Raw genomic sequence first — 17,128 nt, forward strand, 5'->3', positions numbered from 1 at the left:
TGGAATTGATGCAAAAGCAAGAGAATTTTATTTAATCCAGCATGCTGGGGTCACCCTACACATGGGGAGAGAGCGACCACGCACAGCCTATCCAGCGAGCCTTTATACAGTTATCAGGGCCACAATCATCACAATATGATTGGCAGAACAGTGTGACTTTTTAAATTGATTGGTCTTTAGGCAGGGACTTCCCTTGTCTGTACCCACCTGCAGGTCGGTTCTCCCCCTCCCCCACTGTAGTCTGAGAAATGTTAATTAGCCTCTCCTTTCCAGAGAGGCAAGTGTTCTATGACCTTTCCAGAGTTCCTGTGCTGACCTTTCATTCACCCCCTTTCTTGGTGCATGCTTCAATCCTGGAGGTATTGTTGGTATCCTGATAGCTAACACTCCTGGTCTACTCTATCTAGTTCTTTGTATCTCAGCTTTAAGATCATTAGCAGTACTTACCTATGTGTTCCTTAAGGACAGTGACCAAGTGGTCCAAAATGTAGAGGCCAAAAGTCAGCTACAGCTGGAGAACAATTAGGGGTCCTAACAGGGTTAGCAACCCTGGAATGGTCTATATAAAAGCATCACTCCTCAGCTAAGGCAGCACATAGCGCTCTTATTCTGCAGTACTACTTCTGATAATGAGGTCAGTGATTCTTGAAGGTGACTGATGGAAGTTTCTATCCTCTCTGCATTTAATCAATGGTTGCCCTCTGACTGTCATAAATTTCCCCTTGTAAGACCAGAGTGGAGGTCCTGGTGGCTGCCCCAGCCACCTCCAACCCCAACAGAAGGGAGACAGTAAGTGCTGTAACAGGTTTGGTGGATGGGCACATAGGATGGGGAAAAGAACCAGAATCTCAAGGTACCACCAGGCAGTCATGATTGAGGTCTAGTGATCTTGAGCTTGAGCAGACTGTCCATCTTCTGTACCATCCAGCAGGGGTCTCTGGGAAGCGGGGCATCTGCAGGTTTCACATGGGAGGTGTGCACCTAGGCAGCAGTACAATTCACCTTGAGGCCTGTGGGAGTGGCTATCACCATCAGGAAGGCTCACTTCTATCTGGGTTCCAGCGACTGTGCTGATTAGATCCAGTCATCAGTCTGGAAGTGGTGAGGGGTCTCTGGCATCCATGGAGCATTTAAGGCAGACAGTTTTGAGCCAAATCTCATGTTGTGGGATACCTCCTGGGAGGGCCCAGTGGACACCATGGGAGTTGGGGTAACAAACAGGATCTCAAAAGGGTCAGGTTAAAATGGTAAGGCTTAGAACAGGACCAAGGGAAGGGGCACCACCAAGCCTGACCCAGCCTCCAATGTCAATTTAGTTAAAGTCTCTTGTAGGATTCTGTTCATTTTTTCTACCTGCCCTGAGCTCTGGGGATGGTATGTCCAATGAAGCTTCCAATTAAGCCCCAATATCTCTGCCAATTACTGACTTACCTTAAGAGACAAAAGCAGGACCATTGTCTGATCCAATTACCTTGGGCACTCTGAACCTCAGGAAAATTTCCTCTAATATCTTATTAGCTACCTCAGTAGTTGTTCCCAGCTTGATGGGGAATGCCTCAACCCATCCAGAGAAAACATCTGTAAACACTAGCAAGTATTTGTAACCATATTTTCCTGGCTTAACTTCTGTAAAATCGACCTCTCACCATACTCCAGGCTGTTCTTCCCCTAGGTCTTTTGCCCTGTGTACTCTTTGCTGCACAAGCATTTACTTGCGGGCCCACCTTATACTGTTCTATCTCTCTGGCCCAGAATCTGAGGTCTATTACATATACTTTAGGTCCTTTAACTGCTTGGACAAGCTTTTTATTCCCTAAATGAGCCCATCTGTGCATTTGGCCTAGAAAGTCTTTTGCTTACTTTCCGGGGAGTACAGGTCTCTCTTATTGTGTGTGTCTTTCCTTCTCTGGGTAAGAGTTGGTGGTTAGCAATCTGAGTCCTTTCTTCTTCTATATATTTTAAGTGAAGCCATGCCTTAGTCCAGTCTCATCTCCCAGCAGGTGTTTGTTACAGGCCCATAGCCAGGATAGGCTCCTGCAGAACCACTTGATCTGTCTGGTTATTGTCCTGGGCCACTGAGTCTCTTCTCTTCTGATGTGCTGGGCAGTGAATAATACTCAAGTTGCTGGCTTCATTAGGGCATCCAAGAGGTCCCAGATTTCCTGTTTGTTTCCTCTGATGTGAGCAGTCCTCTCTCTTAGCATAGAGTCCTATGGACATGGGCTGTGGCAAAGGCATACCTGCTATCCAAGTGGATGTTGATTTTCTTGCTGAGTACAAGTTCCAAGGCCTTGGGGAGGGCAATTGGCTCTACTTTCTTCGTGGACATGCCAGGGGCTAGAGGTTCTGCCCAGATGATATTTGTGCTGTCCACCACAGCAGCACCTGCTCATCTCTGACCTTCATGGAGAAAAGTGCTCCTGTCTGTAAACCACGTAGCCTCGGCTCTCTGCAGGTTAGTTGTGGCCCGTCAGGCAGGAAGTATACCTGGGCCTCCATTTTGGAGAGTATGTCTCACCCTATCAGAGTGTAGGGACGGTCTGGGGTGACCCTAAATGAATGGGATACCTGGCCCACCCCTAGGTAGTCCATGAATACATTTTGTTACCAGAGGCTTCTTGGACTCAAGATCTTTTCTTGGAAATGGGGTCATCGGCTTGGAGGACCAACTGTTGAGCCCCTGTGTCCACCAAGAATTTCCTGGGTTTCTCCTCTACTCTCAGTTACCCTGGGTTCGGGAAGGAAGTCTGAACCCTGTCTCCCCTAATCATTGTCTTCACCCAGGGCTAAGACCTTTGCCTTTGGGGGCCATTTTTCCCAAGGCCTGGGACTTCTTGCTCCCAGCTTCTGTTTGTTAGGGCACTTTTGGGTCCAGAGTGGCCTCTCTCCTTGCAGTAAGCATACTGGTTCTTTTCAAAGGGCTTTCTGTCTCTCCTTGGTTAGGGTCTCTCTTCTCTGCTTTCCCTAACTACTTTAGCCCAGACTCCCTGGAGATTCCTTCCCTGTTGCTTTTCTTTCTTTCTCTTTCTCCGCTCCTTCTTGTTCTGTCTCCCCGTAACTATAAACCTTCTCAGCAACATGCACTAAATCTCTCAAAGGCTTATCCTGTCTTTCTTGCCTATGAAGCTTTTTCATGCTATCTCTACTAGCCTGGCCTATAAACAAAAAAAAAAAGCCATTGTCACAGTAGTTTTATGCTCTTTGCTGCTGGGGTCATCAGATGTATATTGGTGGAATGCCTCCATGAGCCGCTCTAGAAAGTGGGCGACTCATCTAATCTCTGCTTAACCTCATGTACCTTGGTCAAATTTATGGGTTGCCATGCACCCTTGAGACCTGCCAGTGGAGTCTGGTGTTGGACCTTTAGGTGCCCCTTTTTGCCATATTAAAGTCCTAATCAGATCGAGTCAGGGAAAGCCCGCCGTCCACAACAGCCTGGCCCCATGTCTGAGAGGGTATTCATTCTGACTTCTGGCTTCCTTCATTATAAATAAAACAGTCTCAAAGAGATTAACTAGCCCCTTGGAAAAAGGGTGGTGGTTCATGGGAGGGAGTAGATTAAGCCTTCCAGTACAAGCTAGCCAACGAGAAGGACCGATATTGCATAGCCTGATTGCCCTTTTCCAGAGGCGAATATGCCCGCAGAGAGAGAGCCACCATGGTATCAGGGGAGGTGGTTCTCAGCTCTCCTGCTTCTCCCCAGTCCCATATGGTCTGAGGATCCTGGAACTGGTAAGGGGTAAGGGGAGGGAGATATGGATGGGTGAGGAGGGTCTTGGAGCACTGTTGTGGATCCGCTTCTTCTTAGGTTTCTTTCTTCCTGAAGGCCAGAACCTGTGAGGTGGGTCTTGGGAAAGAAAGGCTTTATCTATTGGGGGGTCAGAGGGAGTCCTCCACTAGATTCTTCCAGATAACTATATAAGGTGCTTGGTCCGGGTGCCCAATGGATCCTGGCCTAAAGACTCTCTTCTACTGATCTGATCACCTCCAAGTCAAAAGTCCCTACGAGTGGCCACCCTACTCTGATGGTCGGTCATTCGGAGAAGCAGAGGACTTTCTTTCAGTCTGTACAATGTCCACAAAACGTGATCAGTCTAAGTCCAAGAACACAGAACGGGATACCAACAAACACGGACAAACTGACCCTGCCATGGGAGGGCGTTCAGGTCCAAGAGCACAGAGAAAGACAGTTAACACACAGTTTGCCCCTTCATGGGTCCAGTTACAGACAGCCCTTCCAGGGATGCAGAACAGCCGCTCCGAATCAAACCAGATCCCCATGCCATACGCAGGAGCCAGATAAATCAGGTTAAAGCAAGACTTGGTTCTCACAGATATAGTCTTGTTTTGCTGTTTCCAGGAAGGGGGGAGGGGGCTGGAATGTCCTTCAGATCCCCTGCGGTCTCCATTTTAAGGCACATCTGCTCGCACATCTGCTCACCCATCTGCTCACCGCATCTAACTGCACCTGACAACACAGGCTCTCTGAGCCTCCCAGATGCTTGCAAGCAACCTGAAAGTTCAGACAGGCTTACAGACTAAGACTTTGACAAACAGAAAGACAGACAAAAAAAAAAAAAAGTACCTGCTCAAGACCTCTTGATTCACTGCTCCAGTGTGTTCCCACAGGAGGTCAGATTCCCGACCAATGCACCAAATGTAAGTCTCTGGAGAGCCTTAACTTACCAGAGACCCCTGAGTGAACAATGTGGAATCGAATCGATGCAAAGGCAAGAGGAATTTTATTTAATCCTATACATGGGGAGAGAGCGATGACGCACAGCTATCCAGAGAGCCTTTATACAGTTCTCAGGGCCGCATTAGGCACAATGTGATTGGCAGAACAGTGTGACTTTTTAAACTGATTGGACTTTAGGGAATGAGGGCAGGGACTTCCCTTGTCTGTACCCACCTGCAGGTAGGTCCTCCCCCTCCCCCACTGTAGTCTGAGAAATGTTAATTAGCCTCTCCTTTCCAGAGAGGCAAGTGTTCCATGACCTTCCCAAAGTTCCTGTGCTGACCTTTTCATTCCAACTTGAGAAACTCTTTGTTCTTTTTTTTTAGTAGGTGTAGTTTCTGTCTTTTACTGATAGTTATTTTTTGGTTATTTTGCCCTACTTCAGTTCCTTACTTATGACTATTTTTATGTTTTTATTGCTAAAGATCGTATTAAACTTCCTCATAAAATTTCAATACAATGCTTATGTTGATCATACCTCCAGTATATTTCTACTATGATTTGAATTTAGTTTGCAATTTTCCATTATGGGAAAAATGTGTTGAGAACTACTGTCCTCATTGTTGGTGTGAGAAAGGGATGTGGGGTCTTTAAAAGATGTCCTGACTCTGAAGAAATAGATCTTTGAAGATACTCTCTGAGAAGTAACACTTCATGAATAGATCTGTGTATAACTTCACAGTACATTTGAAGTTCAGGAAATTCATGTCTATGCTATATTTCACTTTTGCATTCCTGAGGCCTCTATAATGGTTGCTTAGTAGAAGTCAAATGGGTCCGTTGCTAAAATCTTTCAAATTGCCAGGGAAAAGCTGAGTATTAAGAGGGTCCCATCTCTACCTCCTTAGAGCTTATTTTGATTTTTTTTTTTTTTTTTTTTTTTTTTTTTTTTTTTTGTCTTATGGGTTCCATCATTATCTGTACTAGACCAGCATGTCAGTCTTCAGCGGCAGGGTCCTGAGAGAGAAGACCAGGAGATCAGAAGAGAGAAGGTATCTGATTACAGAAGACAAAAGATGGGAAAGTTTATGAGACTAAGAGATCTTGCACAACTTCTGTCTTATGCCCAGCATGTTCCTGTTTCCAGAAGACCTGTGTTCCTGTCCTATATATCAGGCTCTCGTTCCCAAGTCTCTGTCCCAAAGCTATTGTGGGTTTGGCCAAGTATGTCCCTAGTTTTGAGAATGAGCTACACGTTTCTTCTCCATATACCTGGACCTCAGCGAAACCTCATTTGAACAGTCCAGCCTTCAACAATCATCTAGATTTCTCTCTTCATTTTCTGGAGGAATATGCCATTTGGTGCTGCCCCAACCATTATCACAGCTTATTGTTGTGCTATACTGCCCGCCATTGCTAGGGGGCAGTGCCTATGAGCATAGAGAGGTCCATGGCTTATTGGTTGTTGTTGTTGTTGTTGTTGTTGTTGTTTTCCCCCAATCATTTTTTTTCCCTATACTGTAGACGCTTTCCTGGGATTCTCAGTCTGCCTAGCTTGGGTGCCACACGGTGATCTAGAGCCCAAATCTTGGATAGATTTTCAGGGACTTCTACCATGCTTGAACAGATTCAGATTTTCTTTCATGTATTCAATTTCTCTGTTTTTGGTAAGATCCTATTTTTAAACAGGCCTTGTGATCAATTTTACCTGGTCTTCATGCTATATCTGTTATCAATTTCATAAATCTCCCAGTTTCATTTTTATGTGTATCATACATACTTCTAAATTTCTCTTGCTTGCTTGCTTGCCTGCCTACCTGCCTGCCTGCCTGCCTGCCTGCTTGCTTGCTGCTTGCTTGCCTGCTTGCTTGCTTGCTTTCTTCCTTTTTATTTCTTTCTTTGACAGGGTCTCACTATGTACTCTGGGCTGTCCTAAACTCATTATAGAAGAGGCTACCCTATAATTCATAGAGATTTGCCTGACTCAGTTACTGGAATGCTGGAATTAAAGGGACATACCATCAAACCCAGCAATAAACATTCAATTTTTCAGATATTGGTGGATCACAAATTCCTAGTGATATGTTTGATAGGAGAAAATTTCTGTATACAGGACACTCTCTATTTTCCAGTTTTATAAAAACTCTGGAAAAATGATGGTTTCACTCCAGGAGGAACTCATGAGGAAGGAATTGAAGCTGTCTTAATTCTGTTTGTGAATATCCACACACATCAAAGACTTTATCAACTATTAGGACAGGGGGAGCTAACCTAGGTATAGCTATAGTCAAGCTGTCTGTGTATTTAGAAATTACTTCCCTTTTAAAAGTTATTTGCCAGAAAGCATAACTATCATGCTTAATAAACTCTAGTAGAGGTTTTACTCAGCAGCTGTTGGCAAGATATTTATATTTAAAAGTCATTAACCACTTTTAGAATAAGTCATACTACTGAGTTATGACAAATTACCATTGTAAGGAAAAGCAAGCATGGCCAGCCATCTCATTAAAATGTCAGTAGGAAACAATTTGTAGCTCATTGTATATCCAATGAAATAAAGGCCATTTAAGTTAAAATCATAAAAGCATTTCTGAATGTCCTCCTTAAGTGGAGAAAGTCACAGCTATAAATCAGAGTGACATCATAGAATCTGAGTGCTGAAAGCCAATTGAGGATGTGTCACAAGATTGCACCGGTTGAGCATGGTCTTTTTAGGCTACTTGATTCCACTTAGCACCTGATCCTTGGAATGGACCCATCCCTTCTGAAATCCAGTTCCTTCTGACCCTGAAATCAACAGACAGATATCTAATCCCTTGGTAATTGTCAGTTCATTCTCCTAAATGCTTTTGGAAAATCCATCTGGAGTTTAACTCCAAGTTTAGAGTTTGCTCCTTATTAGTCTCTATCTCACTGATCTGCTCTGTGATTGGGCTGTGTGCCGCTCAGGAAAAACACCAGGGTAGAATCCTGGTTACTAAGCATAGACAACACACATCCCAGGCTGGAGCTCACCAAGTGTTCTTAAGATTTACTTAGAGTGGGAGAGGGAGGGGTATGTCCTAGGTCCAGCAGCATACAACAACACATTGGTCCCCTGTTGGCCACCATGTGCATTCATAGCTGAAGCAGGCAGTATGGCAGCAGGTGCATCAACTTTGAGCTACAGGAGGTAAACCTGAACAGGGGAGTTGGCCAGGTGCTACTCTAGTGTGCCTGCACAATGGGGAAAAACCACACCCACAGATGACCTTTCCAGCTGTTTTCTTTTCTAGTGACTAACGTTTTCTAAACTTCCGAAATTCTCAAAATTTTAGCACTTAGAGTTAAAATCTGACCTTTTTCTTTGTCCTGATTCATTGGACTCATTTGTAGTTTTGTGGCTTAATTTCTTGGAATGCTTCCATGACCTAAAAACAACAACAAAACAACAACAAAACTCAAAAAGTAGGCTATTTACCACCATTCCTTTGATGTTTAATAAGTTTTTCAAAGGTAATATAACGGCAACTACACTTTTTTGAGACATTTCCACTTTGCAGAACAAATATTCTGGAACTAGGTATATAAGGTAGACTAGACTCAATGATCTAGGGTCTGCCACTCCCAGGAGTTGGGGTGACAGACATATATCAAACTACAGTATAAACACTTTAAATTTTGCCCCAGGACTCTACACATCCTAGATACATTTCTGCTGTTCAATGTCCATGGCTAAGATTATTTTTAAAATTTATTTATTTGTATTTATTTATTTATGTCTTTTGGGGGGGCAGGTTTCGAGGTTTGCCTGTATAGCCCTGGCTGTCCTGGAACTAGCTTTGTAGCAGGACCTCTGTAGAAGAAGGCCTTGAACTCGGTGTGATTAAAGGCATGGACCACCATGCCCAGCTCAAGGCTAAGATTGCTGACATTAATTTATGGTTTATTTATTTCATTCCTTTCTACCGATCTACAATTCTGTCATCCCTACCATTAGAGTTATTAAGCCAGGGATTTGACCACTGTTCTCACTGTACTTCTATTGTTCAGAGTCATCTCTTTCTGTACAGCCTGACCCCTAAAAACCTCCTGACTGATGTCACTGTCCTTGCGTTAATTTATTCTGTGACAGTGAAGGGTCTAAAGGACTGGGCAGCTGTGGTGGCACATACCAGCACTAAGCAGGCTGGAGCAGGATGATCTGATTTCCTTCCATATTTCAACTGTTTAAAAGTTTCACTCTGAAGAAACTGACACTCCTCTCTCAACAGCATTAATTACCAGAAATCCCTGAGGGAAGTCAAGGGCCTCTTGGGTTCTTCTTTCATGTGTGATTACATGCTGATAGACCCACTTTCATGCAGGTTTTGTGCAGATAGCCATGGCCACAGTGAGTTTATTAGTGGAGTCCTCATGTCATGTCCAGACTATAGCTCATGCCGTGCTTCTCACCCTTACCTCTTACATTCTTTACACCCCTACTTTTCCAAGCGGTTCCCTGAGCCGTGGAGGGGTATCACAGCTGTCTCAGTTGGCACTGAGTACTCTCCATCGATTTCTCAGGGTACTTTATGACTAGTTGCTTTGAAACCAATCCGGATCATATAGTGAATTCCAGGCCTAGATTGGTTACACAGTTAATTCTGGGCAAGCCTACATTCCACAATCAGGACCAACCTTAAAATTAATGAATGGCTGAATTAATTTTAAAAACTGAAGAGAGAAAAAAAAAAAGATCACTCAGAATCATGGTTTATGCCTTTAATCTCAGCTAGTGGAGAGTAGAGGTAGACAGATCCATGTGAGTTGAGGCCAGCCTGGTCAACAGAGAAAGTTCCAGGTGAGCCAAGGTTACACAGGGAGATATCAAAAACAACCAAAGAGTAATGGAATAAGTTACATGACACAAATCTAATTGTGACCATCCTAGCTTTGGCATTTCATTAAGGTAAAGACCCAGTTCTGTAGAAATGCTTACCATACTTAAGTGATTTTCATGCTCACCGTCTCTGGGATTCTTCTTGTAGCACTCAGGAGTCCAAAGGTCTGAGAGGCTGGAGCACTGAGGCTCAAGAGCCCTTGCTGTCCCTCAGAGCTCTCTTGATACAGGTCATTTGAACTTGACCCTCTTAGAGAACACTTCACTGCAATTCCTTAGAAACGGAGGGCCCTTCCACCTACTATAGCAACACTGACCCTGGTTTCACTTCACTTACATCTCTCATTTAATTTTCTTTTATTTCATTTTAAGATTTATTTATGTATTTTATGTGAGTACACTGTAGCAGTCTTCAGACACACCAGAAGAGGGCATCAGATCCCATTATAAATGACTATGAGCCATCATGTGGTTGCTGGGAATTGAACTCAGGACCTCTGGAAGAGCAGTCAGTGCTCTTAACTGATGAGCCATCTCTCCAGCCCCTCATCTGTCATTTTAATTCAAGGTGCCAATAATCATTTGATATGTTAACACTCATCACTCGTGCCTGCAGACGTAGGCCATGTGTGACAGAATTAAACAGAAGCAAAAGACAAAGTGAACATGCATAAACTACCCTGAGGCTAGAAAATTTGTGAATTTTAATTATTACTCTTTCCTTGATACCTAGAACAGTGCCTTATGTAAATCAAGCAAACAAACAAACAGCAAACCAAAGCAAGATTAGGCACTCAGGAGCATGTGACCATCTGGGTAAGAGAATGAAAGGGTGTTAAGGGTCAGACGCGCTCTGTTTCTTATACTCTAATGACTCAGTTTATTAAGATTTCTTCTGTTCTTTTCATTTCAAACCCAAAAGAAATCATATCCAAACATGATCTTCTGGGCTCCTCCAAAGGGCTTGGGTCACATCGTTTGCTCTGCCCTCTATATCACTCTAGGCTTTGGTTGATTCCACTCCTCTGCAGCTGCTCTTCTTAGTGATCATCCCATGTTTCTGGACTCTCCAAAACACTAGGGTCTTCTGCTGCAACTAGACTTCACCAATATCCCCTCATAGGCTCTCTTCATGGTGCCAAACCTCAACTTCTTTGCATGACCCCTTCAATCCTGAGCCATCAACTGGAACTGAGGCTGCACCTTCACCAATAGCCTTCCCTGGCCTCCCACAGGACCAAGTCTCAGCTGCTCGCCATGACCACTTCATACCTTCAAAACCAGTACCACCTGGCTGATTATTACACATTACCAAGTCCAGCTGCAGTACGAGGTACACCTTGGCTATTGAGAACACAGCTTCTTTCTGCTCTCAGAGGACACTTTCGGAAGATTTTACCTTAGTGAAGTTGGTGTAATTTCTTAGCTCCATCTAACCAACATCAATGGTCCCAGTAATCACTTTTATTTTTGACTCAAACTAGAACCACATGATCGAAGCTGCTGAGTTCTGCTGCTTGCTGGAGCTGAAACTTGGCCCCCTTGTTCACATTATCAACAGCTTTCTGTTTTACAACTTCACTGCCTAAGATTGGCTGTCCTGGAACTTGTCCTTTAGATTGAGCTTGAACTCAGGGATTGACATACCTGTCTCCTAAATGCTGGAATTAAAGGTGTGGTCCACCAAACTTTTCTCTAGTTAGAAATTTCTCTGTACCAGGCTGGCCTTGAACTCACAGATCTGCTTGCTTTTGTCTCCTAGAATTAAAGGAGTGTACCACTTTGATGGAGCCGAATCTTTTCATGGCCACTATGTTTCAAGATCCAGAACAAAGACCTGTGTCTTCATTTCTAGATTATAGTTCATTTCATGTTAAAAGTCCAAGTAAAAACAACAACCAAGAAATAATAACACCTAGTATAAATATTTCCTGTTCAATGGCAAATGCATAAACAATAAGCTTAGCTGGGAGGAATCTTGCAACAAAGTTACCACTCCCTTAATCTGTTCATTTCCTTGAACACAGGATTCAGCTCCATTTCACTTCCTGGTGACCCCAAGTACTTGAACCATTTTATATTTTTCCTTTCTAAGCTTGCCGTGCTTGTTCAAAAATGATTTTCATGAGGCTTAGCCAAGAAAGCAAAGCTCCTGTTGGGATTTTTTGAGACTCTCTTTGTCAATGCAATTAATATAAATCTCTTTAGCCTCAGGTAGGTTCTTCAGACAAAGGCAAAAAGCAGGCTCATTCTTCACCAAAATATCACAAGAATACGATCTTGGCCACATATTAAAATTCTTCTTTTCTGAAGCCCCTAGAGCCAGGCGTTCACAGTTCTGATCACCCTCGGCAAGGAAGTCTTCCATATTCCTACTAGGAAGGCCCTCTAAGCCCTACTTAAAGCATTCCACCGCTTTCCAAACCCAAAGTCCTTACATCTACATTCTTCCAAACAAAAGCAAGGTCAGCCCTATCACAGCAAATCCTTACTCCCTGGTATCAACTTCTTAGGGTTTTACCGCTGTGAACAGACACCATGACAACTCTTATAAGAATAACATTTAATTGGGACTGGCTCACAGGTTCAGAGTTTCCATCCATTGTCATCAAGGAAGGAGCATGGCAATATCTAGGCAGGCATAGTACAAGAGGAGCCGACAGTTCTGCATCTTCAACTGAAGTCTACTAGGAGAAGACTGGCTTCCAGGCAGCCAGGAAGAGGGTCTTAAAGCCCATGCCCACAGTGATACAGTTTCTCCAACATGGCTACACCTACTCCAACAAGTCCATTTCTCCAAATAGTTCCACTCCCTTGGCAAACCATGACAGCTCCTGTGTTATTTATTTTTGTTTGCACTTTTTGTTTGTTTTTTTGGTTTTGTTTTGTTTTGTTTTGTTTTTGCCATGTTATTGAGATCAAAGCTTTCTAGTTCTTCTTAGTCTTTAGTTTTATGAGAAGTTTTCTTAATCTATGTCCTGCTTTATATCTAGTCTGTCTGGCTTCCATATGTATTGTGTTTCTACAGAACACCAAATATATCTGAGAAATCACTCATTTCTACATATTTCTGCAGACAAGATAATGCTAAATGAGAAAATTATATTTATAAATGAATCAAAATACACTTACATTTAAAAGTGTAACATATCAAGTAGTGTTTCATTTTTCTTTTTAAATAGATATTTATACCTCTTTTTAGATGTGTGTGCATGAAACTGTGTGGGTATGTGCTTTACAGGTCAGAAACCAAAAGAGTTTGGCTGGTGTTTGTAATAAATTACCTATTTTTTGTATAGATTTATAAGGAAACAGATTAGTATATGATTAATTAAAAAATCAAATATCACATGTCAATGGATAGGACATGTTGATATCGTCAAAACAATGGCCATCAGTTTCTAATTATATGCCTGAAGGCACAATATTATTTTACGAAGTTAAAAATAATTGTACCTGACCTGCTTTGAAATAACCCACTAGAACACAAACACATGGGGGTGTGGCTTTGTGATTTATGGAAGGCGCCCACTCATCTGAACGGATGAATAGTGTATTTCTGTCATCAAGGGTTAGTAGGCACTGTACAGTCTGAGGATTAGGAAAATCTGTCCATTTAAAAATGACAAATAAGCCGGGCGTGGTGGCGCACGCCTTTAATCCCAGCACTCGGGAGGCAGAGGCCGGCGGATTTCTGAGTTCGAGGCTAGCCTGGTCTACAAAGTGAGTTCCAGGACAGCCAGAGCTATACAGAGAAACCCTGTCTCCAAAAAAAAAACCAAAAAAAAAAAAAAAAAAAAAAAAAAAAAAAAAAAAAAAAAAAAAAAAAGACAAATAAATGCAAAGTCTCATCAAGAGAGTGGTTATTTGCCAGTATGGTGGTATTTCACACTTCACAGGCTACATTCTGACATAAATGTAATTTTATATGAATCTGAAAACCAAAAGAATAAAACTCCATATATTACAATAGTCTCTTTTTCCTGGTACTCTACATCCAAACTCATATAATCTTCAAATGTGGTGTAATAGGTTCCCAATCACATCTAACCAAGTAAATATTGTTTCTGAGTAAAAATTAATACCTTTAAAATAATATTCCAGAAACACATCTGCAAGTTTACTTGCCATGATGAGAGAGAAATTCTTCCTACAGTTTCACCTCAGTGTCAAGTTTCTTGGTAACAAGGAGAGATGCCTTTTTTTATGTGTGTGAGACAATATGTGTATATGGTAGAGAAGAAAGTGTTGTTTTATTGTGGGTGGTCTCCTTGTGGAGCTATCAAAATTATCTGTAGAGTGATAACACACCACATTTTTTCCCAACAGAGCAACATTATATTTTAATAAAAGCAGTCTATGTCAGAAACAAACATATATCAAAATAAGGACAAGAAAATTTTTAAATGGCCTTGTCAGTAAGGTTGGAAGATCCATAATCAAATAGTACACAGTACTATTTGGAAGGGGTATTAAAATCTGTGGTCATATAAATATTATAATCAAAATTTCCAGTAAATACATTATATGGCTATGTGGTGGTTTGAATATGCTTGCCCCATAGGGAGTGATACTGTCAGGATGGATTGCCTTGTTGGAGGAAGTATGTCACTGTGAGGGATGAGCTTTGGAGGTCTCCTATGCTCAGACTCCACCCATTGTGGTTGAGAGCTTGCACCTAGCTTCCTGAGGATACCAGGCTTCTCCTGGCTGCTTTTGGAACAAGATGTAGAACTCTAAGCTCCTTCTCCAGTGCCATGTCTGCCTGGATGCTGCCATGCTTCCTACTGTGATGATAATGGACTTAAGCTTTGAACCTGAGAGCCAGTCCCAATTAAATATCTTGCCTTGGTCATGGTGTCTCTTTACCGCAATGGAAACTCTATGACAGGCTATAACTCATATTTGCAGAGGCAGCTAAGATTTTCACTACAGGGGCTGGTGAGATGGCTCAGTGGGTAAGAGCACCCGACTGCTCTTCCGAAGGTTCGGAGTTCAAATCCCAGCAACCACATGGTGGCTCATAACCATCCTCTTCTGGAGTGTCTGAAGACAGCTACAGTGTACTTACATATAATAAATAAATAAATCTTAAAAAAAAAAAAGATTTTCACTACAATGTGAAACAGTGCATTACATGTTTCTTCTAAGACTCAAATATTTTATATAAGGTTTGCAAAATTTTTCCCAAGTGTACACATGTCTATAATTTAAAACCTTAGTTTTATTTGGCATGGCGTTCTATATATACTTTTCAGTGAACTGAAATTACAATAGTAATAAAGGAATAATATTCAATAAGCAACTATGTATTTGAACCTAAAGAGTAGATTGTATATATGCACCTGTTCATGAAGAAAAACAAGCCTAACTTCACTCTTTCCTGGTGGCTAATGACCCATAATTTCAACTGTACCCATTTAAAATTATAACTCACTCCAGTCCTCTTCTGCCCTCCCCACATCTTCTCAGTAAACTGAATGTCTTAAGGTTTATGTGAGGGATAACGCTCAAGAGAAAGGGACTGAACAAACTCCTGCTTTGACCTAGAAATTTGCCTTTGAGATTATTTTATCTCCTAAATCTCTGAGCTAAGGGAAACAATACTGTAAATCCTCAATAAATACTATAAATCCTTGAACCTTGGCTTATTTAGAAAAAGAAAAATTAAGATAGTGATACAATAAATGTTTTGTATAACTTCCCACCATATAACTCTATTACAGTTGAAGAGGAACAAACTTGTAATGTTTAATGACAGACTCTATCTCATGTCAGTTGTATTGTCTTCAAGTTACTCAGTTCACATTTAATGACTGATTAATTTAGTATTAATATTAATGCCCACTCAAGTTCATTACATGAAGTTTCTATTTATCAACATTGCTCAAAAGTAATTTTGCATAAACTGAGACAAAAAATGTGCCAGGAACAATATGCTTGTTTTTGTTTACTATATGTATTAACTACTGGGAAAAAGACTGAATTTTTATCAACTTTAAGAAAGTAATGAAATGTTTTATAAGCAGTGTATTTCCCCTTTATAAGCACCGTGCTCATCAAAAAGTAAAAGTGTAGCCGGGCGTGGTGGCGCATGCCTTTAATACCAGCACTTGGGAGGCAGAGGCAGGTGGATTTCTGAGTTCGAGGCCAGCCTGGTCTACAAAGTTAGCTCCAGGACAGCCAGGGCTACACAGAGAAACCCTGTCTCGAAAAAAAAAAAAAAAAAAAAAAAAAAAAAGTAAAAGAGCTGGTTCTTTGTATTTTGCAAACAAATGCCCTTGGATGGCCACATTTGGAAAACATTGAAGCTGATTTTTGAGTAGAAATTTGACAGTGTCCAGGCTTTTTTTTGAGCCCCCAGAAAGACTTTGGACAGAAGACTTTCCATGAAATTTCTCATGTGAACTTGTGAGCTTGGGCCAATCCTTTCTTAACACACCTGTAGGTTGTATTATGTTATTGTGCTATTCATACTTAATCAAATTAATGTCATTGGGAATCTTTTCACTTCATTAAACAACATTGAGATAAGAAAGAAAAAAAAAACATAATAAATTGAGAATAAAAACCACACACATAAAATAAATAATCTTTTGTTCTAAAGCTATGGCAATGTTTTATGAGAACATATAATCCTGAGTAAGTAAAACTCAGTCTTTATAGAATTGAAGTCTGTCTGAAGTTTCATAAAATTCTGAAAATCATTCTAATCAAAGTGCAGACACATTGCTCATTTGTTTTCTAGGACTTTAAACTTTTGATGAATTTATTACATTTGAAGGAGGTTATGGGAATACAATTTGGAAAGGAAGAAGTTAAAGTATCTTTATTTGCAGATGATATGATAGTATACACAAATGATCCTAAAAATTTGACCAGGAACCTCCTGCAACTGCTAAGTACTTTCAGCTAAGTACCTTGATACAAAACTTAAAACTCAGGAACCCTCCCATAGTCAGCATGAAAAATGGGCAGAGAAATAAATAAATAAATAAAAAACACCCTACAATAGCCACAAATAATATAAATAATAGTATCTTGGGGGTATCTCAAGCCAACAAACCAAAAGACTTGTATGAAAAAAAAAAATCTTGCAACATTGAAGAAAGAAAAGAAAATATCAGAAGACAGATCTTTCATGCTCATGTACTGGTAGGATTAGTAGAGTAAAAATGGCATCCTAGCAAAAGCAATGTACAGATTCAATTCAATCATTACCAAAATTTTATAATAATTCACATATCTTGAAAGGACATTTTTTTTTTCAGATTCATACAAAAACACAAAAACCTAGGATAACTGCTGGAGGTACCGTCACCCCCAATATCACGTTGTACTTCAGGGCTGTTAAAACAAAACAGAACAAAACAAAACAAAAATTCAGCATGGATGGTATTGTCACCAAAAAAAGACACATAGATCAATAGAATGAAATTGAACACACACACACACACACACACACACACACGCATGCACACGCACACACAGACACACATATTGGTTTTTTGAGACAGGGTTTCTCTGTGTAGCCCTGGCTGTCCTGGAACTCACTTTGTAGACCAGGCTGGCCTCAAACTCAGAAATCC

Source organism: Mus pahari, chromosome 5, assembly GCF_900095145.1.
Source record: "Mus pahari chromosome 5, PAHARI_EIJ_v1.1, whole genome shotgun sequence".
NCBI lineage: Eukaryota > Metazoa > Chordata > Mammalia > Rodentia > Muridae > Mus > Mus pahari.